The sequence below is a fragment of the Colletotrichum karsti genome, assembly GCF_011947395.1.
Source record: "Colletotrichum karsti strain CkLH20 chromosome Unknown Scaffold53, whole genome shotgun sequence".
NCBI classification, from domain to species: domain Eukaryota; kingdom Fungi; phylum Ascomycota; class Sordariomycetes; order Glomerellales; family Glomerellaceae; genus Colletotrichum; species Colletotrichum karsti.
In genome coordinates, this window is record NW_024065953.1 from 379,897 (window position 1) to 389,299 (window position 9,403).

Sequence of the window (9,403 nt, forward strand, 5' to 3'; positions counted from 1 at the left end):
ATTATATAGTTTATTAAAGGCTTATTATATCTCTTTTAGCTAAATAAAGTCTCCTTTTTTAAAACTATTTTTATTTCCTTTAAATAGAGATATTATTAATATTATAATTACTAAGTACTTATTAATTAATGTCTAATTAAAGTTATAAAACTTAAGGAATATTTAGATTTCCCTAAATATCTTTAGGGGCTTTTATTCTTTAATTACTTAAACCCTCTTTAGGTCTATATAGACTCCCTTTAAAGTAATAATATAACTTAAGAATTTAAATCTATTTTTATATAAGCTATATTTAAAAGGTTTAATAGATAATCTTATTTAATAGAGCTTATAGAGTATTTAATAAAGGTTTTTAATATATTATTCCTTTATCTCTAAGTATATTATAATATTATTTATATATATTATATAGTAAATATCTAATAGTTTAATAAGAAAATAGTAAATATATATTTAAAAGGTTATTAATATATTTATAAGCCTAAATAATATTATAAAATACTTAAAGTATTTATAATAAGTTTTAAGTACTCTTTTCTATTAATTCTCTAGCTTAATTTAGATATAGTAATAAATATCTTTAAGATTAATTTTAAATATCTATTTTACTTCTTAAAGCCTATTTAATAGCTTACTAATTAATAATAAGAAGTAATAGTTTTTTATTATAATCCTATTAAAGCCTCTATAATTAATATAGAGTTAAAAGCTTTTATTTTTCTTTAAAATAAATATAATAAAAGCTTTAGCTTTATTTATAGATTTTTAAATATATTTATCCTTAATATTATTAATAAAGTATTAATAAAGGTCTTTTAGTTATATTTTATTAAGGAGATATATTAAGCTATATAATTACTTTTTATCTTTTAAGAGTTTAATAGAATATTTTACTCTCTTAAAAGTAAGATATTATCTTATCACCTCTTTATTAAATATTTCTTAAATATCTTTAAGTTTTAAAGAAAATATTCTTTTTTTTTTTCTCTTTTAAAAAGGAATAAATAGAGTTCTGTTAAGAATACTACTTTTATAATATATAATATAATTACTTTTATTTAGTTTTTAATAATCTTTTAAGTAAATATTATTAATCTAATAATTATTATTTAAATATATTTTTATATATTTATTTCTATTTTAATAATAATATCTTTTCTACGTATAAAATATTAAAATAAGAGTAAATCTCTTATATTAGTTTATTATTAAGCTTTAATAAATAAATAGTATATCTTCTTTAAATAGCTTATTAAATTAATTAAAAAGAATATTAATTTAAAGCTTCTTTTTATAGATATCTCTAATCTATTAAATCTCTTTAATATTAATACTTTAATATAAATTAACTTAAAGCTTAATTTCTATATTAATTTTATATTAATAAGATTAACTTATAAATAAATATTTATATTAATAATAACTTTTTATTTAATATACTTTTAGAAAATAATTACTTTACTCTTTATTATATCTTTAATAAGAACTCTTTTTAGTTTTAATTTTAATATAGAGATTATTAAAAGCTTTTTTTAGCCTATTTACTTTTAAAGAGTTAAGCTCTTTTATAACTTAAATACTATTAATATTTACTCTCTTAATATATAGTAATTAGCTTATTAAGATATAAATATTATTTTTATAAGCTCTTTTTAATACTTTATATTTCTTTATAATATAGCTTAGCTACTTATAGTTATAATATTTTATTAATACTTTAGATCTTATCTTTTAAATTAATATAATATACTTAATAAAACCTTAAGGAGTAGTTAATATATATAGGCTTTTTAATTAGCTTTAAAACCTTTTTTAACTTAAAGTTTTAAAAGTAAAAGAAGTATAATATAAAAGCTTAACTATATTAAACCTCTTTTAGGATTCCTCTTATAGTTTTATATTGATAATTTAATATAAAAAGTATTATAATCTTTTAGCCTTTATAGCTATATTTTAAAGTCTTTTAATATCTACTTTTTGCTTTAAAAGCTTATTTTTTATAATAGAGCTTAATTAAAAAAACTAAATATAAATTAAACTTTTATTATCTTTTTATTTTAAGGTATTTAAGCTTAAATATAGTATTAACTATTTAATAAATAATTATATTAAGGTTTATTTATTTTATTATTTAATAAAGTTAAGATATTCATTCTCTATAGTTTCTCTTTTAAAAAACTAAATTAATATACTTTTAGTTAATAAATACTATAAAGTTAGCTTAAATAATATTATTATTTAAGCTTATTTAGTAATATTTCTATTAAGTTTAAAAACTTAAATTTACTTTAATAAAAACCTATTTAATTTATTACCTTAATAAGCTATTAAAATATAATTAGTTATTATTTTTAATTACTTAAATCTAATTATTAATCTATTTAATAATTAAATCTTTTATTATTATTATTTTATAATTATATATTAAGGATTTATTTTAATCTTAAGTATTTAAAGAGCTATTAAGTATTTAATAAACTATTAAATAAAATCTTTAACTCTCTCTTTATAATATTTCTATATAGTAAATAACTATTAATTTATATTATTTTATTATTATTTTAATATATTTATAACATCTCTTATATTAATAAGTCTTTAAAACTAAAGGGTAAAGATCTAAATATTATTCTAAATATTGATAGAGTAATAAGGGGTTTATAACCTCTAGCTTAAGCTTCTCTTAAAGCTTTTAAACTATTTATACCCCTTTAGTATAGCTTTAGTTATTTCTCTAATTAAGTTATTAATATTTTAATTATAATAGTTAGATATATATAATTAATAACGCTTTAATAAATATTTATATAAAGATCCCTTATTATTATTAAAGTTTAAAATCTCAAGTATAAAATCCTACACCTTATTAATTATAAAATTAAGTTACCTATAAATACTATTTATATTAATAAGTTATTAATATCTATTTATTAAAGATATTTTAATTCTTATTAATATTTTATATTAAAGTAAAAGCTTTAAAATTGTAAGAGTTAAATTAAGAGCCTAATTAGGTTAATTTAAAAGTTATAATATAGAGGTTAAATAATATATTAACTAAAGCTTAAGAATCTTAAGAGTATAAAATCCCTCTATATAGAGTTTTCTATAAAGTATAGATCTTATTTTACTAACTATTTATTAATAGTCTACTTTAGTTAGCTAGGCTAGCTAGGGGGATCTAGATCCTTATAAAAGTTGAAATAGAGCTATTTATATAAATTAATAGTAATTTATCTATTTATAAATATCTTATAAGCTTCCTCTAAATAGCTATAGATTTAAAGATTAAAGTAGTTAAAAATCTATAAGTTAAACTTATTTAGATAATATATTATAAATATAGCTAATAATAAATAATAAGATTATAATAGCTTTATTAAATAGTAATAATAATAATAATAAATAAAAGGTTTTTTATAAATAAACTTAAAAAGCTTAATATTAATAATATAATAATATAATAATATAATAAAGTATTAGCTTAATAGCTTTAGGGCTAATTATTTAATAGATAGCTAAGAGGAATAGCTTAAAATACGAATATTAAAGTATTAAATATATAGTAAAAGATTTATTATTATTATTATTATTATTATTATTATAATAGAGGAAGTTAAAGTAGAAAGTAATAAATTAATAGCTAAAGTAGGAGGGCTTATATATAGGGTCTATAAGTTATATAGCTAAATAGCTATTAGTTAGTTAATAGGCTAAGTTAAACCTAGAGTAAGTTAAATCTATAGTTTAAATTATAATATAGTGCCTAAAGGCCTACTTATTAAGTATATATATATACTAAGTTAGGAAATAGCTTTATTAAAAAAACCTAACTTATAGTTTTAATTAGCTAAGCTTTATTATACTCTAGCTTAATAAGAAATAGCTAGAAATCTTTATACTTATTAGCTCTTATTATCTTATACTTATACTATAGGCTAAGGCTACTATTATAGCTTTATACTATTATATTAATAGTATACTATAAGTAGAGAGTACTACCTAGCTCTAAGAGGGCTTTATAGTAGTTTATTAATATAAGTTTCTTAGTTCTTTAATATAATTCTAATACTTTAGTTTATATTATCTCTTAATATAATAAATAAATATGAATAATAATTAAATTAATATTAATTAATAAGTTTAGCTTAATTAAGGTCTTTAAGTATATATAAGTTTATAAGAGCTATAAGAAAAGGGGGAGTAATAAGCTTTATTATTAATAAGTAGTAATAATAGCTTAAATCTATTATAATAATATTAAACCTTTTAGTTATAAGTTCCTCTTTATAATACCTTTATAATCTTTTAATTAAAAGGGTAATTAATAAGATATCTCTATTATATTATTAAGTAGATATAAAAAGCTAGTTATTTTAAGTTAAAAGCTTATTCTTTATCTTTTTTTTTATTACTATATTTAAATCTTTTAATATATCTTTTATATTTTCTATTTTTAATATATCTTAATAGCTTAAATATAGCTTATACTATAAGCTATATTAATATTAATTTAATAATATAATTATTAATATAAAGATCTATATTATTAAAGGCTTTAAGTTTAAAGAGCTAAATTATATTTATTAGCTTAAAGTTATTTATTCTACTTTAATATATTTAAAATAAGCTATTAATCTTAATTATATTATAAAAGGCTATATTATATATATTTAATATCTCTATAGTAATAATAATAATATTACTATTAAAAATCAAAATTTAAATAAAATAGATATAATAATAAATATTATTATTACTATATATAAGCCCCTTATAAGCTTTTTAAAACTAACTAAATAGCTTAAAGCTAAAAATCTATAAGTCTTATAGATTTAAATTAATATTAATAGTATTATTAATAATAAGTAATAGAACTATAATAGTCTTAAATACTAAAGGTAAGCTAAAAGTCTTTTAAAAGGTTTAATAATAATATAATAGCTTAAAAGCTATATAGTTAAAAGAGTTAATTAATTAGTAAATAATAAAAAGGAATAATATTAAAAAAGAGATCTAAAGTATTAGAGGTATCTTTTAAAGTATTAAAAATATAATAAAAAAGTTTATTATTATTATTATAATAAGGGAAGTTCTAAAGGTATAAAGTAATAAAATAATAGCTAAAATAGGAATAGCTTATATATAGTTATATAACTAAATAGCTATTAATTAGTTAAGTTAGTTAGGCTAAACCTAAAGTTACTTAAATATATAGTTTCTAAATATAATATAGTAGCTAAAAGCCTAATAGTATACTATATATAAAATAGCCTATAAGTAAGCTTTATTATATAAATATACTAAGGGTCTAAGCTTATATTATTAGTTATATACCCTTACTATATATAGCCTTATAATATATATAGTAGAATTCTAATAAAAAGTAGTACTAATAGTAGGATTTAAACCTATATATATAGCGTTAAAAAGATATATATATACTAAGCTACTAGACTATATAGCCTATTAATATAATAGCTTTAATTATAATAACTTAATAATTAGGGTACTATATATAAAAATAGTTATATAAGTAGCTAAAGGGGCTTAAAAGATACTTATATATTATAAGATAATAAGTTAGTATATATTATAATAGAATTTAATATTAGACTGGAAGAGTCTTTATAGGTATTTATATGGGTGTGAAGTTGTAGAAGATAATAATTAGACTTTTTAACGCTCTTTTATGCTTATAGCTATATTAAGCTTTTCTATAAGCCCTAGAGGCAGTAGTAGGTCAAAGCTATTACTATCTAGGTTATAGCTAAGTATATCTCTATTATAGGTGGGAATAGGAACGCTATATATTTATGCTATACTATAAGAAGTTAGGTTATAAATAAGTTAAATAAATAGGGGCTAAATAGGAGCCTAATAGTATAATAAGTATATTAGGTTATATAGTTAAGGCTTTTTCACTAGGTTTATATAGTATAGGGTATTATACTATTTTATAGGTTATTTATACTAAGTATTTACTTATTAGGTTAATTTATATAACTAAGGTTATATCTAGCTTTAGCTTAAGTGTATAAACCTTAATTATATTAATAATAGAATTTAATAAGTTTAAATATAAATAAGTATTAATTTAAATAGAGTAATATAAAAAGAGTAATATAGAATAATATTAAAGTAATATTATATTTTATAAGTTTTAAATCTAACTTAAGAGAAAGAGAAATAAAGAGAATATAAAGATCTAGATCCTCTAGCTAGCTTAACTAACTAAAGTAAACTATTAATAAATAGTTAATAAAATAAGATTTATACTTTATAGAAAAACTCTATAAAGAGAGATCTTATACTTTTAAAATCTTAAAGCTTTAGTTAATATATTATTTAATTCTTTATATTATAACCTTTAAATTAATTTAATATAAGGATTGAAATCTCTTAGCTAGCCTAACTAATTAAAATAGACTATTAATAAATAGTTAGTAAAATAAGATTTATACTTTATAGAAAACTCTATATAGAGGGATCTTATACTTTTAAGATCTTTAAGCTTTAGTTAATATACTATTTAATTCTTTATATTATAACTCTTAAATTAACTTAATTAAGCTTTTAGCTTAACTTTTATAATTCTAAAGCTTTTATTTTAATATAAAATACTAATAAAAATTAAGATATCTTTAACTAATAAATATTAATAACTTATTAATATAAATAGTATCAATAAGTAATTTAATTTTATAATTAATAAGCTATAAAATTATATATTTAGAATCTTAAAGCTTAATAATAATAAAGAACCTTTATATAAATATTTATTAAGATATTATATTATATTAGAGATAGAGGTATAGCTTTATCTATAAGGCTAGGAGGTTATATAATAAGTATTAAAACTAAATAAGTGCCTATAACTTAGATATTATAGCTAGGGTATAACTAGAAATATATATAGTTAGTCCTATATATATATTAACTAGTTAGAGAATTAAGCCTTTCTTATTTTATTTAACTTAATATATACTAGCTAACTTATAATATATTATTAAATATATATATTTAACTATTATAATTAAGATATTAAGAACTTAATTAGAGGAATAATTAAAGCTATAAAGATAAATTAATACTTAGCTCTAAATAAATAAACTTTATAGTAGTTTTTTAATATAAGATTCTATAATATATTTATTATAATAATAATATTTTAGCCTATACTATCTCTTAATAAAATAAATAGATATAATTTATAATTAAATTAATATTAATATATTTAGTCTAATTAAAATATTTAAGTATATATATTATTTAAAAGAGCTATAGAAAAAATAGAGAGAGGTAATAATCTTTATTATTAATAACTAATTATAATAATTTAAACTTATTATAAAAGTGTTAAAGTTTCTAGTTATAAATCCCTTAATACTCTTAAGGTCCTTTAACTAGAATAATATCTCTATTATATTATTAAGTAAGCTTATAAAGCTAATTATTATTTAAACTTTTAGGCTAAAGGCTTATTCCTTATCTTTTTATAATTCTTTTTTATTATTATATTTAAATTCTTTAGGATACTATTTAATATAGTTCTTAATAAGCTTAATAATATAATAAAATTAATTACTAAATAAAAATTTAAAACTTAAGCTTTAAATATAAAGACTTAATAACTATATTTAAAAAGAGAACTTTTATAAAATTTATTTTTAATTATAAATTACTTTTTAGATTTATTTTACTTTTTTTTTTAAAGTATTTAAATAATAAAGAAAGTAAAATAAAGCTATTTATAAAAATTTATATTAATTTATTTATTTATATATACCTTATAGGCTTTCTTTAAATAGCTAAAGATCTAAAGCTTAAAATTAAAAATCTATTAGTTAAGGTTATTTAAATAATATATTATAAATATAGTTAATAATAAATAAAAAAACTCTTATAATAGCCTTATTAAATAGTATTAATAATAATAAGTAGTAAAAAGTTATATTTAAATTTTCTTAAAAAGCAATATATTAATAGTATAATAGTATAATAGTATAATAAAATATTAGCTTAATAGCTTTAAGGCTAATTATCTAATAAATAGCTAAGAGGAATAGCTTAAAAAAAGAGTATTAAAGTATTAAATATATCTTAATATAAAATCTATTATTACTATTATTATTATTATTATTATAATAGAGAAAGTTAAAATATAAATTAATAAAGTAATAGCTAAAATAGGAGCTTACGCTTATATATAAAGTCTATAAGTTATATAGCTAAATAGCTATTAATTAGTTAATAAGTTAAGCTAAACTTAAAGTAAGTTAAGTATATAGTTTAAATTATAATATAGTACTTAAAGGTATAATTAAAGCTATGATAGAGGAATATAAATAATTTAAAAGCTTTAAAAAAAGCTTAAGCTAGAGGTTATAAACCTCTTATTACTTTATTAGTATTTAAAATAATATTTAGATCTTTACTCTATAGTCTTAAAGACTTATTAATATAAAAGATATTATATATATATATTAAAATAATAATAAAATAATATAAATTAAGAGTTATTTAATAGTAGTATAATAGTATAATAGTATAATAGGGTATTTGCTTAATAGACTTAAGGCTAATTATCTAGTAGATAGCTAAGAGGAGTAGCTTAGAGGAAGAGTATTAAAGCATTAGATATATAGTAAAAGATTTATTATTATTATTAATATTATAATAAAGAAAGTTAAAGTATAAAGTAATAAACTAATAGCTAAGGTAGGAGCTTAGGCTTATATATAGGGTCTATAAGTTATATAGCTAAATAGCTATTAATTAGTTAATAGGCTAGGCTAAACCTAAAGTAAGTTAAATATATAGTTTAAATTATAATATAGTGCCTAAAGGCCTAAATATCTTTTATAAACTACTTTATTAAATAGTTTAAACCCCCCTTAAGTATTTAACTCTAAATAAGAATAATATTATATTATAAAATAACTTTAATAAGTATTTAAATATTATTACTATAAACTTTTTTAGAGACTTCTCTATAGCCCCCTATTATCTATATAAAAACTAATAATAAAAAAATAACTTTAGTATTTAGCTTATTATCTTTAGTAATTTAAGCTAATAGGTAATATATATTATATAATATAGTATTAAAGGATTATTCCCTTTTTATATTAATTATACTTTATATAAAGATAATAATACCTTTTTTATTATTAATATTATAATATTAGCTATCTTATAAAAGGAGATATAAGGGGAAAAAGCCCTTAAGAAGAATATAAACTAAGTTAAATAATATTAAGTAATATAAAAAAAGATTAAAATAGAGTAAAAGCTTAAAGAAAATAAAGAGAAAATAGTTTAAAAGCTATAATATATTTATAATATATTATAGTATAAATATATATTCAATATAATTATATTAATATATATTAAAAGTAAC